The sequence below is a fragment of the Miniopterus schreibersii genome (assembly GCF_964146895.1).
Source record: "Miniopterus schreibersii genome assembly, chromosome: 10".
NCBI lineage: Eukaryota > Metazoa > Chordata > Mammalia > Chiroptera > Miniopteridae > Miniopterus > Miniopterus schreibersii.
The window spans coordinates 60,400,326-60,422,481 of NC_138110.1; the positions used below are offsets into that span (position 1 = coordinate 60,400,326).

The following is a 22,156-nucleotide window of genomic DNA, read 5'->3' on the forward strand; positions in this document are numbered from 1 at the left end:
CTCATTTGAACCTTCAATCCATTTCAAGCCTAGTCCCGACATTTATCATCTCCTACATAACTAATAATTTGCTTCTAACTCAGAGGTCAGCAAACTTTTCTGTAAAGGGCCAAATTGTAAGTATTTTAGGCTTTGTGGGCTTCTATCAGTCTCTGTAGAGTCAACTCTACCACTGTTATATATGAAAGCAGTCATGGATGAACAAATGAATGTGGCTGTATTTTAGTAAACTTAACGGAGAGAGGCAGTGGGCTGGACTGAGCCGATAGCCCACAATTTGCTGACACCTGTTCTAATCTATGTTTCCAATCACCCTGTCTCCCAATCTATCATGTACACTCATATCATAGCCTTGCACCCTCAATGGTAACCTTCTGCCTACAGGGTAACGTTTAAACTCTACCCTCATCCTCTATCATATCCTTCCCTGCACATTGTACTCTAATCACAGTGAGCTGTCACGTAACAACTTCCTACCTTTCCCCATGCTGTTCCCTAACACCTGCAACGTCCTTCTTCCTTCCTCTGCAAATATTGCCTATTCAGTGACAAACTGAAATGCCAACACCTGTGAGAAGTCTTTGCTTGTTCTGCCTTACATAATTAGTCATACATATATGGCTGTCAGTCGCTCAACACTGCCTCCCCATTTCCCCACAATTCTAAGCTTCTCAGAGACAGGGATTGTATCTTACTCAATTCTGTATCTCTTACAGTACCTAACATAGCAGCCAGTGTCCACCGACAAATCAGGCTTCTATTCTAGGCTGACCAGAGGTCACTAGAACATAGGGATATTTGGTTCTAACAGAACCATGAGATGACTCACAGCATCAACAGGGACTTCAGTCTGCTTTAAGGGCTGCCCCTCTTCCTCCTCATGTTCCTTGGGTCTGGTCAGGTAACTAGTTAAGGGCCAAGATCAAGCATTTCACTAGATGACTCTAGCCTGTGCTGAGATGTGTGAAGAGAAGATCTTATTTTCAGAGCTCCTTGTCCCAGACCTCAAACTGTATCCTTAATATCAGCCATAAACTGAACCCAGATCCAGATTTAGCCCTAGAACAGCAGACAGCCTTCTAATAAGAGCAGATCCTTGGTTCCCAAAGGCAGGGGATTTCACCCAAGGAAAGGCACAGGTATTCAATGCAGTCTGACCTCAATTGGAGAACACAAAGGTATGTGGTAGGAATCATCACCTCTAAATGCAAAGGGACCTCTATTGAGATTAGGTGTCCTGAACAACCCTGTAGTGCACAAGTATGGCTATCCTAGCTTAGGGAAGCTGTGAGGTCAAAGACTAAAATCTGATGGTGAAAAACAAAACAAACACACATAAGAATTTTTCTCCTAAGCCCAGAACAGAACAACATTCCATCTGGGTAGGTGAGCTTGTCACAGGCATGGGGTACTTAGCATATCTGCCATTCCAGGATTATGGCTGTCAAGTTTTAATTAGAGTAATTAGAGTTAAAAAATGTAATTTCATTTCAGGGGTATTTTGAACAGATTCCATTAATTTCTTTTTTAAAAGACCATAGAAAGGAGGGGTAGGCTGAGTGAAACAGAGGATTTTGCCATTAGAGAAGGAAAGTCATGTGCCCGAGCTAGATGAGCTTTCAAACCACTGCCAAGAACCCCCCATTCAGCACCTTTGCAGGCTTGGCTCAGAGGACAGAGACCTGCTGCTCATCAGCTTTCCTCACTTAGTTTCCTCCCAGGAATCTGCTAATAAATTCACCTCCTTTTCTCCACCTGCTTCTCCTCTGTTACTGCCACTCAATGGTTACTATTACAGCCCTAAGTCGGGCAAGAGGCCAGGGCTCAGGGCTGCCAATCTGATTTGCTCCATGCTAGAGGCTGCTCTAATGTCCACCCCGTTATCAAGAGTTCCTGGACACATCTTTATGCTAGTTCCCTGGTCTGGAGTACCCTCCTTGCCTTGCCTTGCCTGCCTCAACTCCTACTCTTCCTTCAAAGCACAGATCAAAGTTATTTCCTCCAGGAAAACTCACCTTCATGCCTCTGTAATCCCAGAATCCCTTGCACATGCCTCTATTAATGCATACACACAATACTGTGATTTATTTCCGTTTGGCTCTGATACTAGACGGTGAGGTCTTTCAGGGTAGATACTGGGTCTTCGCCTGGGAATCCTTACCACTAGCATGCTCTGACACATAGGAGATACTCAACAAATATTTGTTGAATGAACCAACTATAGGGGACAATTTTATCTGACTACACTGATAGCTGAGCATATTAAGCACTCAGGTTCTACAGTGCCTAGAAATATCCAGTCATGAGTCTCTTCCCCCCTCCTCCCACAGGGCCAGGGCCAGTTCAGATTCCTGACTCTGCACTGCACGCAGGAGGAAGCCTTCCCATTGATCCCAAATGATGATTGATCTCTCCCATTAGAGCCTGCTCATTCCTTAGGGACCTTGGAAAGGAGATGAAAAAGCAAAAGCAAGCAAAGGGTATACCCCCGATCCTCCTCACCACTGATTTTAAAGAATTTCCTTCAATCTTTGAAGGGCTCCAGCCTAGAAGGATAAGGATGGTCCTGGTTGAAAACAGGTCACCAGCTTGGAATCAGTGTTGCAAATAATCAGAAATGCTGTAGTGTAGTAAGTACAACAGAGAACATGCTATGTGACATAGGGCAGCCAAGTCACTTCACTTCAGTTTCCTTTTCCAATGTCTCCCAGTAAGTAGACTGTTAGAAGAAATAAACACACAAAGCAGCTTAACCCAATATTTAACACTTAGTAGGTATTCACTAAGTGGTATTTCCATCTGAGGAGAGGGGGTCTGTTCTGTGTACCTAGCATCATATTGCATAGGAGTTTATACAGGTGAGGAAAACACATCAAAGGGAGACAGATACAAGTTAACCATTTCCCCATTTGCGCAGAGCAGCCCCGCCTGCCGGTCCCATTGGAGGATGGCTACACCAGCAGAACTGTTGTGTTGACAAGTGTAACCAGATCCATTTCATGGTAATCAGATTCTTCCTAGCTAGGAGCACTCCTCAGGCCTCCTTCCAGGCTCCCCAGGCCTGGATGCAGTCCCATATCCACCTACTTCTAATTAGGAGCTGTGTCAGTGCTTCTGACAGAAGGTCAGGGCCTAGGCTGCCTCTGTTGGCCTCTAGCCGAAGACTGAAATGCCCTGCTCAGGGAAGACGCAAAGAAGGAACACTTTTTTGACAGAAAAGAAGCCCAGACTGGTCTTACCATAAAGCAATCTGAAATTTTAGAGTTGAAAGGGTCCTTTATGAGAATGAGCTATGTTATAATACAGCTGAAATCTAGAAAAGAAAACTTGTCCAAGGTGATACAGGAAAATAATGCAGATCTTACTTCTAGTTCTTTTCTCTCGATTAAGAGTTTGCAACCTGGCTACACAACTAAAGACTCAGGGCACTTGTTAAAAAGTTTTCTAGCCCTCGCCGGTGTAGCTAAGTGGTTAGAATGTTGGCCTGTGCACTGAAGGGTCTCGGATTCAATTCCCAGTGAAGGGTACCTTGCGCATGTACCCATGTGGGTTCACTCCCTGCCCCCAGATGGGGCAGGGCAAGTGCAGGAGGCAACCAGTTCATGTGTCTCTCACATCGATGTCTCTCTCTCTCCCTCCCTCCCTCCCTCCCTTCTACTCTCTCTGAAAAGCAATAATAAAAAAAAAAAATCCTCAGCTGAGGATTAACAACAACAAAAAACAGTTTTCTAGGTCCCACCCCAGAGAGTGATTTGGAACATATGCAATGGCTCTGGCTCTTCTGCTAAGTACATGATCATCTTCTAATAGAAGGGAACCTTAAAGTACAGGATCAAGTTTGGACCTAGGCTCAAATCCATCCTGGGTCAGAAGAGTGCCATTTAAAAGCAACCCACTACTATCTGATCCAACCCTCCCCTCCCCCAACCATAACAGGGTTATTCTATTGGCCTTAATCAAAGCATCTGTCATAAATGGTTCAGACTTCCTAATGGTTTGCTAGCTTAGCTGTCAGCAAAGACATTTCCTTTCAAAACTGGTCTGAAACTAAAATGTCTCTTATGAAGATTAGAAATACTTAAGGAGGGGGTGTAAGGAATAGCAGGAGATGGTGTGATAGTGTGTGGGACTTGAGGTGCGTTTGGGTAGGGAACGACTTGTGTGGATATGTAAGGGAGTAGAAAGTGTGGTTTCTGTAAGACAGTCTTACAGATACTCTCGTGGCACTCACAATTCTGGGTATCTGGGTAGAAACAATGGGACTGGGGTATGATTTGAAGGTATAAGGGAAGATAGTATCGATGTGTATGGAAGAGAAGAAATGTGTGCACCTTTGTGACTCAATTGTGTGTATATGTATTGCAAAGTATACCAACCTATAGGAAAAGGAGGGAATGTGTGGCCTAAACACCTATATGCATAAGAAAACAAACCATGAGCACTTCTGACTCATCCAGCCCTGGCTTTGCCTAAAGGCTCACACCACTTAAGGGCAGGCCTATCTGCAGAAACTTCTCATTAACTTTGACATTTTGACAACTACTAAAAAAATAATAATAGTAATGACACTTCCAGCATTGTGGGGGGAAAATCAGACAGATGAGAAACAACTATTGCACGATTACTTCTCAGTTTCACAGTGAGGTGTTACCTGGAGTTAAATATTGTATAGCTGATTCACATCTCAAGCCAGCCAAACGCCTGGATTTCCTGCATGACCTGGGGAAGAGGGCAAGAAAGAAGACAGCTAGACAGAGATACACCAAAAAAGTTTTTTCTTTAAAAAGGACTGGAGAAATGGGAAGATGAAAGAAAGGAAAGGGTTGAGAAGAAACCAAAATAAAAGGCAAGTGGATCTCAAGAGAAGAAAAGCAAAGCAGAGGAAAAAGAAAAAAGGTAAAAAAGACAGAAGAAAAAGAGAATTTCCTTTAGGCTAGCCTAGAAATTTAGCACACATTCTAGCAGGAATCTGGCTGAGGGGATGGATGAATTAGTAGGTGGGGACTGACCTCTGTACTTCCTCATTGCTTTTACTCCAACCATTTCCACCACTGGGAATGTTAGTCCCACCATCTTAGCCGAACTGAACTTCAAGGGCATATTTAAATACTACCAGCTTATAGAAGCTTCCAAGACTTCTACCAGTTAGAAGGTATCTCTCAAGAATTCCCGTAAATTTCCAAAAAGCTTTGTCATATTTCACCTATAGCATTTAACATTTAACTTCATACCGTGGGTACTGACACACATATATTTCTGTCATTCATTCTGCAAGTACTTTTTGTGCAAGGCCTATTACAGAGACAAAAGGAAAACAGGGATAAGCAGCACACTGTCCCCTAGTGATATGGTTTCTATACCACAGATTTTCAACCTTTTCATCTCATGGCACATAAACTAATTACTAAAATTCTGCGGCACACCAAAAAATATGTATTTTTTGCCGATCTGACCCAAAAAAATGGGTGTAATTTTGATTCATTCAGACTGAATGGCTACTGTTGTGTTGGTTGTTGTCAGTTTTTAATTTGACAATCTAAGGGAGAAGAGGTCAGTGCCCCTGACTAAACACTCAGGTATTGCATGTTTTAAAAATTCTTGCAGCACACTGGTTGAAAATCACTGCTCTATACCATGAATGAGAGCAGTTTTGGGTGTGATAGAGCCCTGAAGTACAACTATAAAAGTAGAAGCAATATACAAAGATCAAAATCAATTCTGCTTATGGAGCAATGAGGGAAAGCTTTATTGAGGAGGTGGTAACTGTATGAAAGAGTAGGAGTTTGTCACATAAAGAGGAAAAGGAGCTGACAGAACTTTCTACTCAGAGGGAATGGTCAAAACAAAGTCATTCTACTGAGCAGGAGCACAGGGAAACAGTGGGTGTTGAGCACCATGCTGCTGAGAGAAGGCAGCAAAATGAGGGGGCACCAGATGATGTGAACCCTGTAGCCAAGTCCAGAGCTGAGGTTTTATCCTTCCAACCTGGAGGGTGGAGAAGAAGAGACAGCAAATTAAAGACATCAAATCTTCCTTATTTAGTTGCCCTACTTTAGAGCAAGTCTCCTCAAAAACCCTGGAAAACATGTCCAATTCCAGGCTGTGCTACTGCACCGGCATTATAAGAATTTCAGTGAGGAGAAGGGCAACAGCGAAAGAAAAACAAAAGATAAAGGGTGGGGAGGGGTGTGATATACAAAGGAGGGTAGCAGGGCTCTAGGAGGAAGGAGCTGGAGGGGAGGAAACAGAAGAGGGAGAAAAGCAAGGAAGGCACAAGGTGGGACAGATCTAGCTTGGCATTGAAGCTCCTTTTGCTGAGCTGTCCTCTACATCTTTCTAGGTAGAAAAAATAAGGTCAATCTGATGCTAATGGCAGAAATAGACCCTTTGTGCCAAGATGAGGCTGAGCAGGCTACTAACTGTCACCTCTACCTTTCCTTAGCTCAGGGTGATAGGACTGTATCACAAAGCGAAGTTCACCTAGCTCTACCAACCATCCTAAAGTATGCCAGGGAAGTCCCTTGCCCCATACCCTAAGAGCAAGAGTACCAAAGGTATGGAGTATAAAGCGAGGCCTGCTTGGGACCTATGCCTGCTGCTTAGGGTTCTAGAGGAAAGCTCTGCTTCCTTCTCTGGACCTTTGTTCATCTGCAAAACGGGGAATAAATGAGATGCTCTCTAAGGGCTGAGATTGCCTGTGAGCTCAGTAGTTGCTTCCCACAGATGGTGATGTCTAATGTGGGAATTTTCCTAACCTATCAAGTCTTTTTTTTTTTTTTTTTTAAATATATCTTTATTGATTTCAGAGAGAGGAAAGGAGAAGGAGAGACAGAGAGAGAGATAGAAACATCAATGATGAGAGAGTCACTGATCGGCTGCCTCCTGCATGCCCCCGAATGGGGATCAAGCCCGCAACCCGGGCATGTATCCTGACTGGGAATCGAACCCCTACACCTAGGTCAACGCTCAACCACTGAGCCAAGCCCGGCCAGGCAACCTATCAAGTCTTAACTTCACTCTTTCCATTCCAAGCTATATGGCCAGTTTGAAGCTAAAGAGGAGCCATACCCAGAATGGCAGCCATCCCTGACACCACAGTCCATTGGCCTGGTCCAAAGTCTAGTTCCTGCCCAGATCTGTTATTTCATAGGTCACAACAGATGCTCATGCCCAAAAATGTGTTTTGTCTGACGCACACAGGTTTATTTAAAAACCTCTTAAGTTAATTGCCAACATTGAAAATCAGATCTCATTTTTTCTAAAAATTAGATTTCTAGCTTCTCTTTAAAATATCGGTGATCTGGCAACACTAGACCTTCTGTAGTAAAGGTCAAAGGACCTACTATAATCCTGTAATTTATTTGATGCTTTCTCATTTTATCTAAAAAAATCCATGCTAACATTATCCATTCCATAACATTATACGAGTAAATTTTTAAATTACTAGTTATAATATTTTAAACCAATCCAAGTCCAAAAAATCTGAATACACTGACAACTTTAGGAGGATATGTTTTATCTTGTAACTTCATGTATCATCTGATATGCAGCCATGTACCTCAATTTTAGAAACTCTAACATTTTATCCATTCACTCAAAAAATACTTAGGTCCTATGGTGGGCACTGGGATAACATTAACAAGACAAACATGATTCCTGTCTTTGTGGAGCTTATGGTCCAGTGGGATATAATGGAAAGAAGCCATATAGAATAGGAGGCACGAAGAAACACTATAAACTGAGGATCTTGAGCATATTCCGCAACACAGTGACCCCTTAGGCAAGGTATTTAACCTCTCTGAACCTGTTTCCTTGTCTGCAAAAGGAAAAGGTTTAATTAGGCAGTTGCTCCTAAAAAGTCCTTCCCAGCTCAAAATTCTACTAGCATCACAAGGACTTAGCCCAATACTGTTTTTTGAGTTCCTAACACTTATTAGCTTCCTCCCTTTATCTGGGAAATCATGATCAGTTGTCATGGAAATTACCATGGTGCTCCACATACTGGATGACAATATTACAGTAATTACAAAAAGCCAAAGGGAACAGGCAGCAAAAAAGAGTCAATCAGAAAGTCACCTACTTTCAACACGCAGGAGCTGCTGCTCATTTGAGCTAGGCGGGGTTAAAAAAAGACCAGGCACAGACTCCTAAGTAAAACAGTTTTGATCTGTATCGTATGTCATGGTTTCTTTCATGAGGCACCAGACCCACTTTTCCCCAGCTTGTGGGTGTTAGAGGATGCAAAAAAAAAAAAAAAAAGGTTCACTGAGCCTTGACTAGTTTGCTGTCCTTGTGAAGTTCTAAAACAAGCCAAGACAGACTTCCTAGCCAACAGGGGCACCAAAAGTTCACAGTAAAATGAAGATAATTTGTCTAGTCCCAGGAGACTAAGAGCACTGTAACTGGGTAAAGTCCCTTCGATGTTAGCATTTACATTTACATCTTCTATTTAGAGGCCCCCTCACCCTGCCCTGACCAAGCAGGTAGAAAAACGTAGTAACAAGTGACGAAGTGTTTTAAAGAAAAAAGTGCTAGTCTGATGATAAACGGCAACCGGCACTGGGCTAGGGTACCAAAGAGGCAATAGGAAATGGTGTGAACTTTGGCAAACTTGAGATCAAATATGCTCTGCCTAAAAGAACCAGCCAATGAGGAAGTAGCATGTGGAATAAAGGAGAGAAATGAAAGACATGATTCTCCAAGAATTTTGCCAAATTGGGCTGGTGCTCCAAAGGCTCCCCAAAGATCAGAGCCATGTGCCCCAGAGTCCAAAAAAAAAAAAAAAAAGCCAAGCTACAAGCTTCTTTAAAATGGACAGGCCAGTGCTGCTACTTCCTCAAAAATCCTCCACCCTCTTCAAGAGAAATCAGTCTCCCTTCATAGCCCACATGCCAAGGCCTTTGATCTCATCATACACAGCATCTCCACGGAATGGCAGCACCAATCTCCCCAGGCTGGGGTCCAACTCAAAAACACTGCATGCCAAACAAAATAGGTATGCAGGCCAGGCACAACCCAAGGGGCTGTCAGTTTGCAACCTCTGATCTAGAGGGTAAGACCTTTTGAAAAGATCTGGAACTGAGAGGATTTAGAAGTCCCCTAAGGACTCTAACTTTTGTCAGAGGAACTGCTTTTCCAAGGAGCCATCCAGGGTCCTATACCACTTGGATCCTGAGCTTTAGAAACCATGATTCCACAGTCTTCTTTGGCTTGATCCATTGTCAAAATATTTTTTTAAAGAAATATGTAAAAAAGGTATTAGGCATCTATTATATGCAAAGCACTCTAGGGGTACAAATGCCTGAACGTTACTTCTCTTGACTTTTGACTTTACTACCTATAGTAGCTATATGTCAGCCTAGACCCCAGTGCTGCCTGTTTGTCACCCAAATTACTATAGATCCAAAACACTGCTCTGCTTGACTTTACTCCTATATACCACATTCATTTTAATGGCTTGGCTAGCCAGTGAGATAAAGGTCCAGCAGCCTGGTTTCCCTCTAAAGGGATACCATTAAAACTCTTCTCCCTGGATTACACAACTAAAAGTTCCTTTTCTTTACAAAAGAGCATAATTTGCCCCATTACAGTCAGATGTCTTTGGGAGTAAACAGTACAATACTAAACTTATGTTCTCCCCTGAATCAAGATGGCATTCGCCATGCTTCACTTCATCATTATTCTATCATTTCCAGATTCCCTCAGCGTTTCCATAAAAGCAGTAACACCTTTGCCAAACAGAAGGCTTACTGCCCTTGAAATAGTAACTGAATTCAAGGAGAAAAGGTTTATTGCTGGAAAAACTTTGTTTTTTATTTACCAGGTCCTCAAGCTAGATTTATGAGCAGGGAGAACACAACAAAAACGGTTTTTAGGAAGAGGTGCCTGGCTGCAGTGAGTAGGGTTGAGGTGAGAATATGATTTTTTAATACAAAGATTTATATAATATATAAAAGTTTTATATATAAATTTATAGATGTAATATATTTCTATGTAATATTTATATATAATGTAGAAACATATTAGAATTTTATATACAAATCTTAGTAATATTTATACATAAATTATATATTATAAAGATTTCTATACAGAGACACAAAGAGGGCTTAAAACATAGTAACCTTCAGTATGTATCACCTCTGTTGGTATGAACACAAGATACTAACTATGGTATCTTGACACAGTAGGTACCCAATTCACAATAGTTATTATTAATATGAACGACAGAGTTAAGTCCAGAACCTAGGTCAGAATTTTAATTAAGTGCTCGACTAGTGTCCTCAACAGAAGGCCTAGATACCCTCTGGTGAATGGCAGCTCTAACACCTACCCCACCCCCACCCCGTCTCTCCTGACAAATACCCCAGAACCTGACATAGGATCAGGAGCCAACTAATGTTTAACATGAAAGTGCCACTCTCTGGGAGCAGGCATGGCCACCTTATTTCCCCTAACCAGGTAATTTAAGGTACATTTTCTAATATTTGCTGACAGAACAAAGAAGTAAGGCTCTGAGACATGATCAATATTCATGCCAGCCTTCAAAGTGATTTGGTAAAACTACAGAAAATAAACACCCTGCTAGAGTCCACCCGGCAGGATAAAAGCTGACAAAGAAATGGCAATTTTTCCCTGAGCAAATATACAAGTAATAGATGGGCTCTGAAAAACTAAGCTCTTTAGGTCTTGGTATTCCCCTCCCTCCCCTTCCATTTTAAGAGAAGACAAACTCCCTTTCGACACACTGCAAGTATGACTGTTTGCTGGATTAATTTCTTCCCTGAAATGACATAATTATAGGCAAACTTATTCTCAAATTCTATCCAGTTTAAATACAAATTGGCTTGGGAACAATATGACCTTTTCCACCTGCTCCAAGAAGCTATGCATCAGCTACCCCTAAAGTATGGGTCACATTCTCCCCCTCTGCTCATTAGCAGGAATAAGTCATCTAGCCACTCATCTGTGTTTCTGCTCAAGTTGTTCCCATTGCATAGAATGTCCTCTCTCCACCTCTGCTATTTAAATCTCATGTGAATATACTTTCTGGGGGAAAAGGGGAGGTAGGAGAGAAGAGCAACAACTAAGAAAAGATCCTTGGGTGTTGCTTTGGGTAGTCTGGAAGATATAGTCCAGACACAGAAATATTGGTGTTTCATAATTTATAAGCACAAGACCAGGCAGAATATTAGAAATTCGATGACCTGGATAATATACAGTCAGTATGCTTATCCTACAATTCCCAGCTCAAATACTCCTCCATAAATGTTCCATGGGCACCACACCCCAACAAATTAAGCAATCCCTCCCTCTTCTGAACTTCCCAATCACTTTACCCCTTTATGGTACTGCTACCTGAGAATTCATATTATGGTATTTAAAATCACTTTTATAACTACACCAACCAAAATGGCTTAAAATGAAAAAAGATGAACAATGCTAAGCGTTGACGGGAATATGGAGCAACAGGAATTCTCTTATGTACAGCTGATGAGAGTGTGATCTGGTACGCCTTTGCAAACTGACAATAACAACTAAAGCTGAACATACACCTACCCTATGACTTGAGTATGAAGTCAGAGAACACTCACTTACTGTTCCTCCTAAACAGTTTGCCTATAGTCTTTTGCTCCAACATTGCCCTGTCTAAACGCTTTCATCATTCTTTCTTCTAGTCCCAGAGACAGGTTCAGACCACTCTTCACAATCACTCCAACCCAGAGGGCTCCCCTTCTATTGAAAACTCTGCCTTTTACCTATTACCTTTGACAAATGACTCATGGATTCTTCACATATAAATTATGTCATCTGATTTTATAATATAGTTTTAGTAACCTTATAAACTTGCTTCTCACAATAACATTGTGAAGAAGGCAAGATATAGCGTATTAACCCCATTTTATAGATGGGCAAATCCAGTTTACCAAGCAAAATTAGTTCCAAGGAACAAGAATAGACCTTAGGCTTCAGAACCAAGCTCTCTACACCAAATGCCTTAGTATTAGCCATACCTTCATAGTTATCTAATCTCCTCAAAGAAGTCCATAGGTTCCCTGAAGGCAAGAGTATGCTTTAGACATTTATATCCCTCACAGCACAAAGGAAGGCACTCAGTGGGCTCCATACAGTTTGGCCAATTAATTTCAATATTGTCTCCAACCTCTGAGTACAAACAGGCATATTTCCTTTTTTCTAGACCCCACAGGCAATGCTAAATTGTTGGAAGAAAGCATCCCAAATGAACATTTCTTTTTGAGGGTAGAGGCGAGAGAAGAGGAAGACCCTTTCAAGATCAGGGTAAGCTCAACATTCCCTCAATTTCCTAGGGCTCGTGTTGCAAAGTATTCAAAGAAGGCTAGCAGAGACAATGGCAATGGGCTTCAAGAATCACAATTTAATCGCAATTAATGTCACAAATTGATCGAATGCCAGAAACCAAACCTCATATAATTCCACTTGCAAGCAAAATAGAGAGCTATTTTATTTCAAAACTGAGTATAAAACTTAAAATGATTCAAAATAAAATTTAGTTTTCTTCATTCCTAAATAAGAAGCTAGACAACATCAAATCTTTCTATAATTCAGCCAGAGAACTGATGTGAGAAGAGTGAAAGCACTAAGCAAATGTTTGAACATCCAAACCTAAAGGGGACCTGAATGTTGTCCCCTAACCTAACATTCTTGATTTTACACACTGGGTGTTGGACACAGCAATAGAGGATAAATATCTAGGTAACAGGCCGAAGGGAGAGAGGGAGGGAAAGCCAAAAGTAAATCTAAATGCTGAAGTCAGATATTCAAACAGGTCTTCTTGCCTAGTAATATATCGATCAATTCTGCTATTTCCAGTCTGCACTCTCAACCCAAATATCTGGGCCAGGGCAGCAGGGTTAAGCAGCAGCTAGGTTGTCTTGTATTCATCTGTCTCCCTCTTACAACTGAAAAGAATTTGTGGGCAGCAATCATGTCTTGCTTAGTTTTTATGTTCTAAGGAGAACACATAGTAGGTGCTACAAATTCCTGGAATGAATGGTTGAGCTTAGGAATGGAAAGCAGTTGGATTTTCAAAGCATAATCATATTATAATAGCTAAGCAACCTACTTAGCATGGTAACTCTACCTAAAACCCTAATTTTAGTAAGAACTGATTTTAACTGATGTGAAATCAATTTAGGGTGAGTCTTTAAGGTCTGAAGAACAGATATTCTTCTGTTCAACTGATTAAGGCACAGCTATCATTATTGTATTGACAGTACCGTTCCTCAGTGCCAGCTTACAGCTATGTGCAAGAACAAAGTCCCAAAGCTTTAAAATGGTCTATGAAAGCAGGGAACGTTTGATTTCTCAGTGCAGCATGATCGTACCTTCCAGAAAGGAAATCCAGACCTAGAGAAACAATGAGCTATCAACAGACACCATGCAAACAGTACCTTTAACTAGGCTTAGTAAAATTCTTATTAATAAAACAAATAAACAGAAGACAGCTAAATGCCAGATAAATGCCTCTGGAATGAAGGAAACCTAGCCAGTAACATTAAGTTTCTAAACCAGCCTTTTAAAAGAGAATACTTAGTTAGAATAAAGCAATGATTCTTACCTTAACAAACAGAACTAGTATTCAGTCTCTACAGATGGCATGTCAAGGGCCAGGTAACCTCAGTTAGAGGTATCTACCTCATAAAGCTAAAATTCTAAGGAAATGCAAATTTCTGGTCTAGTGTTTTTCCAGTCCTAGTACTGTTTGGAAATCCTTATAGTGTTTTTTAATTTCCCTTTATTATATGATTTTAAACAGTTTGCTACATATGTAAATGTAATTTTTTTACAGTCTTAGATTCCAAGTTCATCCCATGGGAAAACAGCTCCAAGTTTATAATGGAACTCAGCAGACAATTTGATAAATTCATCTCGCAAGCAATTTTTCAGCAATCTGTCCATTGTAAAAAGCAATACCCATCTGCTGGTATACTGAAAGGTATCTGTGATCCCAGAATTTAACCCTCTGGCATTCTCAATGCTCTAGCAAAGCCCTTTCTCCTTCCAGTGATGAATTCCTAAAAAAAAAAATTCAGACTGTTAAGAGGTAAAAATATCATTCAAGATTATCTAGTCCAACCCCCTTGTTTTACAGACAGGAAGACTGAAATCCCAGAGAGTATTAGGCAATTACAATTAATGTGAGTTTGGCAAGCATCTAAAGCCCACTGAATGCTATTTCCCCCAGTGGAACTGCACTGGGCGTATTGGGAGAATGGCCAGATTTGCACCTTAGTGAAGCACTCCAAATACATGTGTCTGAGCCTCAGGAAATCTGAGTATTCAACCACAAACTCTCCACCCTTATCCCAGCATAGAGAACAGGGGGCAGAGGACAGCCTAAATGGCTCTTTGGGGATGTAGACTAGAACTTAGGGATAACATCCCATCCTTCCTTTCCACCTCCCAGGAGGTACAGCACATTTATTCACAAGAAGGCCATTATGAAGTTACAGAAAGACACTAAAACTCAGAAGAAAAAGGAAGGGCTGTAGAAACAGTCAGAAAAGATAACTAACAATGACACTTGGCAGATGCCTGACTATTACTCACTTAAGTGAGGAGGTAAAAGTGACTAGAGAGAAACCTCCAATCCTTTTCTGCCCCTAGCCCCCACCTTTTGGGCTGTTACAGAATTTCAGGACCTCCCAGATTATTTTATGAGGAAACAGGGCAAAGAAGAATAGGGGCTTTGCCAAGCCCACACACTGAGTTAATAGCAGGGACCAGATCAAATGACCCTCGGGCTCATGACTAGGCTCACAATTTATCTCACTGCTCCCCTCTCTCTAGTCCTGAGCTATATACCCCATTACAGAACTGAAACTTTCCTTACAGTACCTAGGGGGCAGTTGTAGTACAGCGGGCTAACATTACTGCTGTCATCTTCTCCCCTCCAGTTGGTCATTTTATACATAAATCTAAAATTGAATAAAACTAGGTTTTAGACACTCATGTGAAAACCCTCCTATCTTCACCCCTACTCCCCTATCATAGCCTAAGAAAAAAGGAAAAAAGGGAGGGAAAAAGAGAAGAGAAAGGGAGAGGGGGGTAGATAGAGGGGGAAAAATTACCTCCTCAAGAGATATTTTGTCTAAATCATCATCTAGAATCATAAAATGTTATTGCTAGAAGGGACCCTTGGAGTCTTCTTAGTCATTATTTTCTATCATTATTCAGATGAATAAGCCTGAATCTTTGCCACCTGACAAAAAGACTGAATCACAGAGCAGTATCTCCTGACTCCTGTCCCTAATAAAATCCCTCCTGGTCCCTCCCCATCCTGTCCCATCATGCCCTGCCCTCCCCACTCTCTCCTACCACCACTGTAATCTAAGCTACTGAAACCTGCTGCCCTTGTGAATGTGAGCTCCTCAAGCCATGTTTTACTCATCTTTGTCTTCCCAGTGCTTAGCAGAGAGTAAACAGAGTTGACTTAGAGAGGAACACACTAGTGCATGGAGAACAGTGCCAAAGGAAACTGGAGAAAACATAAGGTTTCCTTGGCTTAACATAAGCAGTCTTCAGAGCTGTGCAGGGCCTGGATGTCTAGGATCTAATATTTCCATTCTTTCAAAACTAGTGTTTACATCATCCAGTTTATCAAGGGATAGTTTATCCAGGAGTAGTTACTAGATTTGCTATGCCATACTCTCCCTCACTCGTGCTCTCCCTGGCCTCCCCATGAAGAACTAGGGTAGCAGTAAAAAGAACCTGCATGAGAAACCTCCCCCTTACATGCTCCTTCTCCTATGTCCTCACCTCAATAAATAGCATTCCCATGTATATTACTGCACCAAGTAGAAATCTAGAAGCCATCCTTGATTTCTTCCTTACTCTCCACACCAACAATCTTTGATTCTCATCACTCAATTCCATTTTCTTCCTACAACCCCCAACACACACACACTTCATTTGAAACACCATCACCTCTTGCTTGCTATTACTGCAACTGGTCTCTAACTTGCTATTACTCCTAACTGGTCTCTTTGCCTACGGTGCTCTAGCCCTCAAATTCACTCCCAAATAGGTAACCAGAGTTATCTTTCTAAAATGCACTAAGGACCATGGCCTCCTCACCTTGAAATACAGTCCAAACTCCTCAACCCAGGCTACAAGACCCTTTCATAACTTGGCCTCTGTTCTCCCTATCTTGCCAGTTTCATCTCTTGCCACAATCACCATTTCACGCCTTATGCTTCACCCAGGAATCTTGAGAAACTTATTTGTAGGTCTATTTCTTTACCTACAAAATGGGAATAATAATAGTAGATACTGTACCTCTCAAGGTAATGAGAAGAAATGAGTTAACACATGTTAAATGCTTAGAATAGTACCTGGTACATATATAAAGGGGCAAAAAGTCTCACCTATTACCACTACCATCTCTAGACTTGCTATTCCTTCTGTCTAGAACAGTCTTATGTCTCCTCCTTGACTCCCCATCTCTTTTCCTGAGGTCTAGGCTTAGCCAACTTCTCTGAGAAAGCCTTCCCTGATCCTCCAAGGCTGAGTTAGCTACCATTCCTCTGTGCTTTCATGGTGCTTGTCCCTGTTAAAATACTTTTCATACTGCCTGTTTCCTTGCCTGTATTCCCCACCAGGCTGTATATACCCAAATCCCCAAGCTTAAATACCATGTGTGGCATGCTTAATAATTGTTCAGTAAATAGAAAACTTTCCAATAACGAGATGCACCCAATAAAAAAGAATCTCAACAGATAGCCAATCCAAATGTTGGCCAGGTGGCTGGCTGGCGAACATGACTTTAAAGTTCCTGAATTCCAAAATGCTATCCAATAAACAATTCAGCTCACTCTGACCTCATTATCCCACTTAGGGGCTTGGACTTTAATAGGGAGGAAATGTTGGGCCATTAGATTTTTTAAGGAAAGCGCAATATGCTTAGATCTGTTTGATGCCCTTTTACCCACCTCTAAAACGCCTCACACAACCCCCCGCCCCCGCTGGTATCAGGACAAAATTCCAACTACCCTCCACAAACATAAACACCACATCCCACCACAAACACACAGACACAGAAACAAGGAATTTCAGGAGGCTAAATATGGCATTTAACTCCATCTTAACCATGCAATGAAGATCCATAAACACCCTCTAGAAACCACCAAAAGCTAATTCCTCTTGTGTGCCTTTATGGAAAGAGAGCACAAAGAGGGAACATTTCATAAAGGTAATCCATTTAATTGTCCTGAGTAGTTCTGATCCCAACTGCTGTCATAACACTGCTATTCCTGGTCACTGCAGCCCTATCCATATGCCCAAACCTTGGATAGCCAGAAAGGCAGGTGCAAACAAAGCAAGGGCAGAGCCCTCTTGTTCTATTTCAAGGGTAGGAGGTCTCTTTGGAAGATAAAGAAGGGGCAAGTAGAAATCTCAAAAACGCTTCAGTGATAATGAACTTCAATGCACAGAGTGGGAGGAAAAGCAGGAGGAAGCTCAACCAGGGTTGCAACCAGGCCCAGGCTCCTGCTCTGGGGCTGCGCGCCACACCTACTCACATTCGGACTAATGATCATTGTGCATTTACAGAGCACCCTGAGGTTAAGGGAAGCACTAAGAGGACCAGCTTTGCCAGTCAAAAGGGACAAAGATTCTACTTATACGAGGTACCTAGAGCAGTCAAATTCCTAAACAGAAAACAGAATGGTGGCTGCCAGGAGCTGGGGGGAGAGGGGAATAGGGAGTTAGTGTTTGATGAGTACAGTTTCAATTGGGGAAGACAAAAAAATTCTAGATGGATGGTGGTGCTGCTTGCACCACAATGTAAACGTACTTAATGCCACAGAACTGTACATTTAAGTGGTTAAAATGGTAAATTTTATCTTATGTATATTTTCAGAAAATAAAGTACACCAGCTTTAAAGTTATTGTTTGCACTTACCAAGTACATGATCCTGAGAAAGTCATGTAACCTCTCTAAGTCTGTTTCTTCTTCTGTAAAACAGGGATAATAACACCTAACTCACACAGTTCCTCTAAGAACTAAATGAGATACTCACAGAATGTCCTTAGTCCAGTGACTGGGACATGGTAATAACTTAATAAATATTAGCTACTATTCCTACTAACTCACAACTACTACAATGCACTTTCCCAGCCATTTTTCATAGTCCCTACGCAGCCATGTGAAAGTTCATGGATAAGGAAATTGAGGCTCAGAGAGCCACAATGAGAGGCTGAGATGATTTTACATCAAATCCTCTGCCTAGGAGAGGTGTCTGTCCTGTCCTCACCACTTATTAATTCGGTGATCTAAGTAAGGCAGTGTGCCCTTACCTTGCTCTGTTCTCAATTCTCAATGATAGCTGTAAAAATTCTTAACTCCCTCATAGGACTGGATTAGAAATGAAATCAGACAATAGTTACAGAAGAGTGCTATAAAGTACTAGACAATAAAAGTAGTGGCTTACGGGAACTACCCTATCAGTGCACAAAACCTGGTCTCCTTCTAATGCTTACCCTGGGCGTGGAGCAGCTGGGACTAAACTTTGCGATTTCAATGTACTCAGGATTCCTGGTCTTAAGGCCTGCCTAAGTAATGCAGTGCCCTTTCAAAAGGTAGCAAAGTATGGTAGAAATAAAAATATTACTGGACTGAAAAGCAGAAGATTGGGAATTTTAGTTCTAATTCTGTCACTAAGGCAGTCTGTGAATTTAGATTTACTTTCCCTTTCCGAAGTTCAGTTAAAAGGGAGGGGGAACAGATTAAAAAGTTGTACCAGATGATCTATAAGACCCCTTCCAGCTCCTACACACCACAACTCCTAAATCCAGAATATTGGAAAGGGTGAGCACAGCAAACCTCCAGGCTCCAAAGAACTAATGCAAACATCAAGAGACTCCTCAAGACCTGGCCTAGGAACTGCCCCACCTGATTTTTAGACACTCCCAACACCAGGATCAAACACACTGAAAAACTGGAACACTTGCCAAAGTTAATTTTAGTTCACTTTTACCCCTCTGGGGCTTATCTGAAAATAGAAGAAACAAAACCCTATTTGAAGGCAGGGAGCTGAAGTAGTTGACTTTAGCCACTTCCTGGCCCCCCAGGAGCTATACATCTACACGCCACAGAGAACATGCAAGGTTTGGGGGGATGAACATGCCATAAATAAAGGATGGACCTCACTGTTCATAATGACTTAAGCTTTCCTTGAGCCAAAAACCCATGGAACTTCAGTGTGCTTCAAATCTGAAGTCTTCCGCATCCATCAACTTCTAATGGGCACTACTAGGGAAAAATTTCATAGCCACTTCCGTTTCCCTTGGACTTTCAGTAGCCCCAAAATGGGGTTCCATCGGTAGCATAGTGGACACTGGCCCAGGATCCAGGGAGAACGGAGTTATGTGTTTAAGGGCGTGACCCAAAGGTTAAGTCAAATACCCTCTGCACAAAGAGACTGCAGAGGCTCACACTAATAAACAACAGGTACTAGCACCACGGCTTTACACTTACGTGGCTATTAACTGTTTTGAAGCAAATTATTTAACCTCTCTACGCCTTGATTTCTGCGTGTGTATTGGGGATAACCCCAGAAGGCCGCCATGAGCATTAAATAAGACTTGTGAAGTTCCTGAGTCAAGTCCATTAAATATTACCTGTTGGTATTAAACATTTCTCTCACATACTAGTTTCCCTCCCGGAGCCTACAAACACCTTCGAGGCGACTTTCTTTCCTCCATTTCTCGGAGGGGCAAACTGAGGCTCGCCTGCGAAGGGGGCGGCGTTAGGTGCGGATCACAGACCCGGCTTGAGGACCGGTGGTTGATCCTCTCGAGGAACAAGGTGTGCAACGAGCCCAGGACCCGCATAAGTGGGGGCCGAGAAGGCGCCCAGGCTTGTGGGGACGGAGGCAGGACCAGTTGTGCGCGCCTGCGGGAGCCCGCAGACCCAGCCCGGGAGGGAACGCCTAAAGAAGCCCGGGGCCGGGCCGGGCCCGCCGGGGGCCTCCCCCGCGCGGCCTCCAATTCCCCCTCCTCCCCTTGCGGGGCGGGGCGCGAGCACAAAAGACTCCAACTTCCTAGCGGGCGCCGGCCCACCTCGCCAACTCCCGACCCAGGCCGGGCCCGCGGGAAGGAAGCGGCCGGGGAACGCCAGGGCGGCCCGGAGCGGGCGTGGATGGGCCGGGCCGGCGACCCAGGGCGGCGGGCCCGGGTTGGGGTAGGTTCTGGGGCAGGGACAAGGAGTTACTCTGGCTCACGGGACTCCCAGAACGACAGAAAAAATAGTTTCTAAATATAGGCAGCGGCCCGCGCGAAGAAGTGGGCGACCGAAAAGGAACAAGGAACACCCGCCCCGGACACCCCTGAGGAGACGCCCTCAGCTCCCACTCACCCGTGCCGAGGTCTGGAGGCAGCCGCGAGGCGCGGAAGAAGGCGGTGCCGCCGCACTCGGGGGCGGCGGGGAGGAAGAAGGCGGGCCCGGCCGCGGCGTGAGGAGCTGAGCACTCGCGCGGGAGGCGCCCCCGCCGCTTCCCTCAGACCTGCCCGCCCAGCGCCCGCACCACTCGCGCGCCCAGCCGCACTGACAGCGGCGCGGGCCCCGCAGCCGCGAGTCCTTCCCCCGGCCGGTACCACCTAGGCGCGCGGGGGTGGGGGAGCCAGGAGCGGCCTCCCTCGACTCGGCCCCGCCAGCCGCTCCAGCCCTGGCCCCCGGCTCTCCCTCCCCTCCTCCTCTGTCTCGGGGGAAGGACAAGGTGACACCAACTCCCGGAGCCCGCAGCCCCGCCCTGACACAGCCCGGCTTCCCCGGCGCTCGAGCTCTCGCCACCGCCCCAACTCAGCTTTGGAAAGGTCCTCCCAGGCTGGGAGAGGAGGAAGGAGGGGCCGGGGCGGGCCCAACAGGGAGGAGGGGCTGAGGGCGGGAGGAGAGGCTCGCTAGCCAGTGTGGAGCCGGAGGTGGGCGGGGACCGAGAGGGTGACGGTGCCAGGACGGAGCGCACGAGGCAAGTATGGATGACGGTGGAGGCCTCGCAGAGCTGGGGGCCAGGTCAGTATGTGAAAGAAGGGGCTGTGGGTGGAGATAAAAGGAGGCCGTGCCCAGAGGGAGAGGCAAAGGTGGAGGGAAGCTCGGGTGAGGCTGGGCTAAAAGGAAGCCCAGAAAGGAGGAAAGGTTGAAGCGAGACGCGAGGCGAGCCCGAAAGGGAGCCAGGAGCCCCAAAGTGGCCGCTCAGGGGAGGCGCCGTAAGGAGGCGTAACTCAGAGGAGGATCGCGGGGGCGGCGCTGGGTGGGCGGGGCCTGGAGGGGGGGCCCAAACTAATCCGCGGCGGGCGGTGCCCTGGGGAGGCGGGAGAGACCCGGTACCGAGGAGCGCGAAGTTGTTTGACTTTCGAGGAACCAGGTGCTTAGCCTTCGAAAGGTTCGCTCCTCGCTGCCTAGGCTGGGATTGGGCGGAGAGGCCGCCGAGAGAGTGCGTATGGGAGGAGGTGCCGCCCCCACCCCCAAATATAGGTTAAATCAAGTACCTTTAGCCTTCTGGCGTGCAGGAAATGTTTTATAACTTGATCTGGGTGGTGGTCCTCCGTCCTGGATATTTCTCCTGTCGGAAACCCTCACCTCCACTTCCAGCCTCCACGACACAGACAGAGGCGTCTTTCAAGAGCACACGAGGACTGTTGCCCTTCAGTCCTCAGCTATAGACTTCCCTGAAGGCTGGGAATTTTCCAAATTCTCCATGCGTCGTCCAACGTGTGATATCGTGAATGGATTTTCACCTGGCTTCCACCAGAACCTGCCAAAGAGTCCCGATTCCCGAGAGCCTGGCAAAGCTTGAATTGAACCTTGGCTCTGCCACAACAGCAGTTATAGCTCCACGTGTGTTTTTTGTTGACCTCCGTGTCTCGCTTCGAAAGGAAAATAAACCGTATTAAAGAGATGGTGACACTAAGACCAACGCCAGCGTCGTTCCTCCCCCACCTCTTCTAACTTCTGGTTCCTTATGCCTCAGGTCTCTGCCTAAATATCACCTCCTGGAAGAGGTTTTCCCTGCACACCGCCTCCCTTGCCTTGAAGGCTGGCTTGATTTCCTAGGCTCCCTAGCAGGTGACAGAGTTCTGGTCAATCATATGCAAGTGGAAGTTGGTTAGTTACTTAACC

General features: G+C 44.3%; 1 protein-coding gene and 1 long non-coding RNA gene across 8 annotated transcripts in view; one reads left to right on the forward strand and one right to left on the reverse strand.

The window, feature by feature from the left end:
• RALY (RALY heterogeneous nuclear ribonucleoprotein) overlaps positions 1 to 20,866 on the reverse strand; it is a 125,543-nt gene extending 104,677 nt beyond the window's left edge. For 5 of the 7 annotated variants that reach the window (XR_013999636.1, XM_081148931.1, XM_081148930.1 and 2 more), the window contains exon 1: positions 20,396 to 20,866. The gene's annotated coding sequence lies outside the window, so the exon portion shown is untranslated. The remainder of the gene's footprint in view (positions 1 to 20,395) is intronic. The other 2 variants (XM_081148929.1, XM_081148934.1) reach the window with 2 other exon arrangements.
• A 107-nt stretch (positions 20,867 to 20,973) lies between these two features.
• Positions 20,974 to 21,949, forward strand: LOC308562615. The gene is made up of 2 exons (XR_013999638.1): positions 20,974 to 21,049; positions 21,629 to 21,949. It is a non-coding gene; the product is annotated as an uncharacterized lncRNA (long non-coding RNA).
• The last annotated feature ends 207 nt before the right edge of the window (positions 21,950 to 22,156 follow it).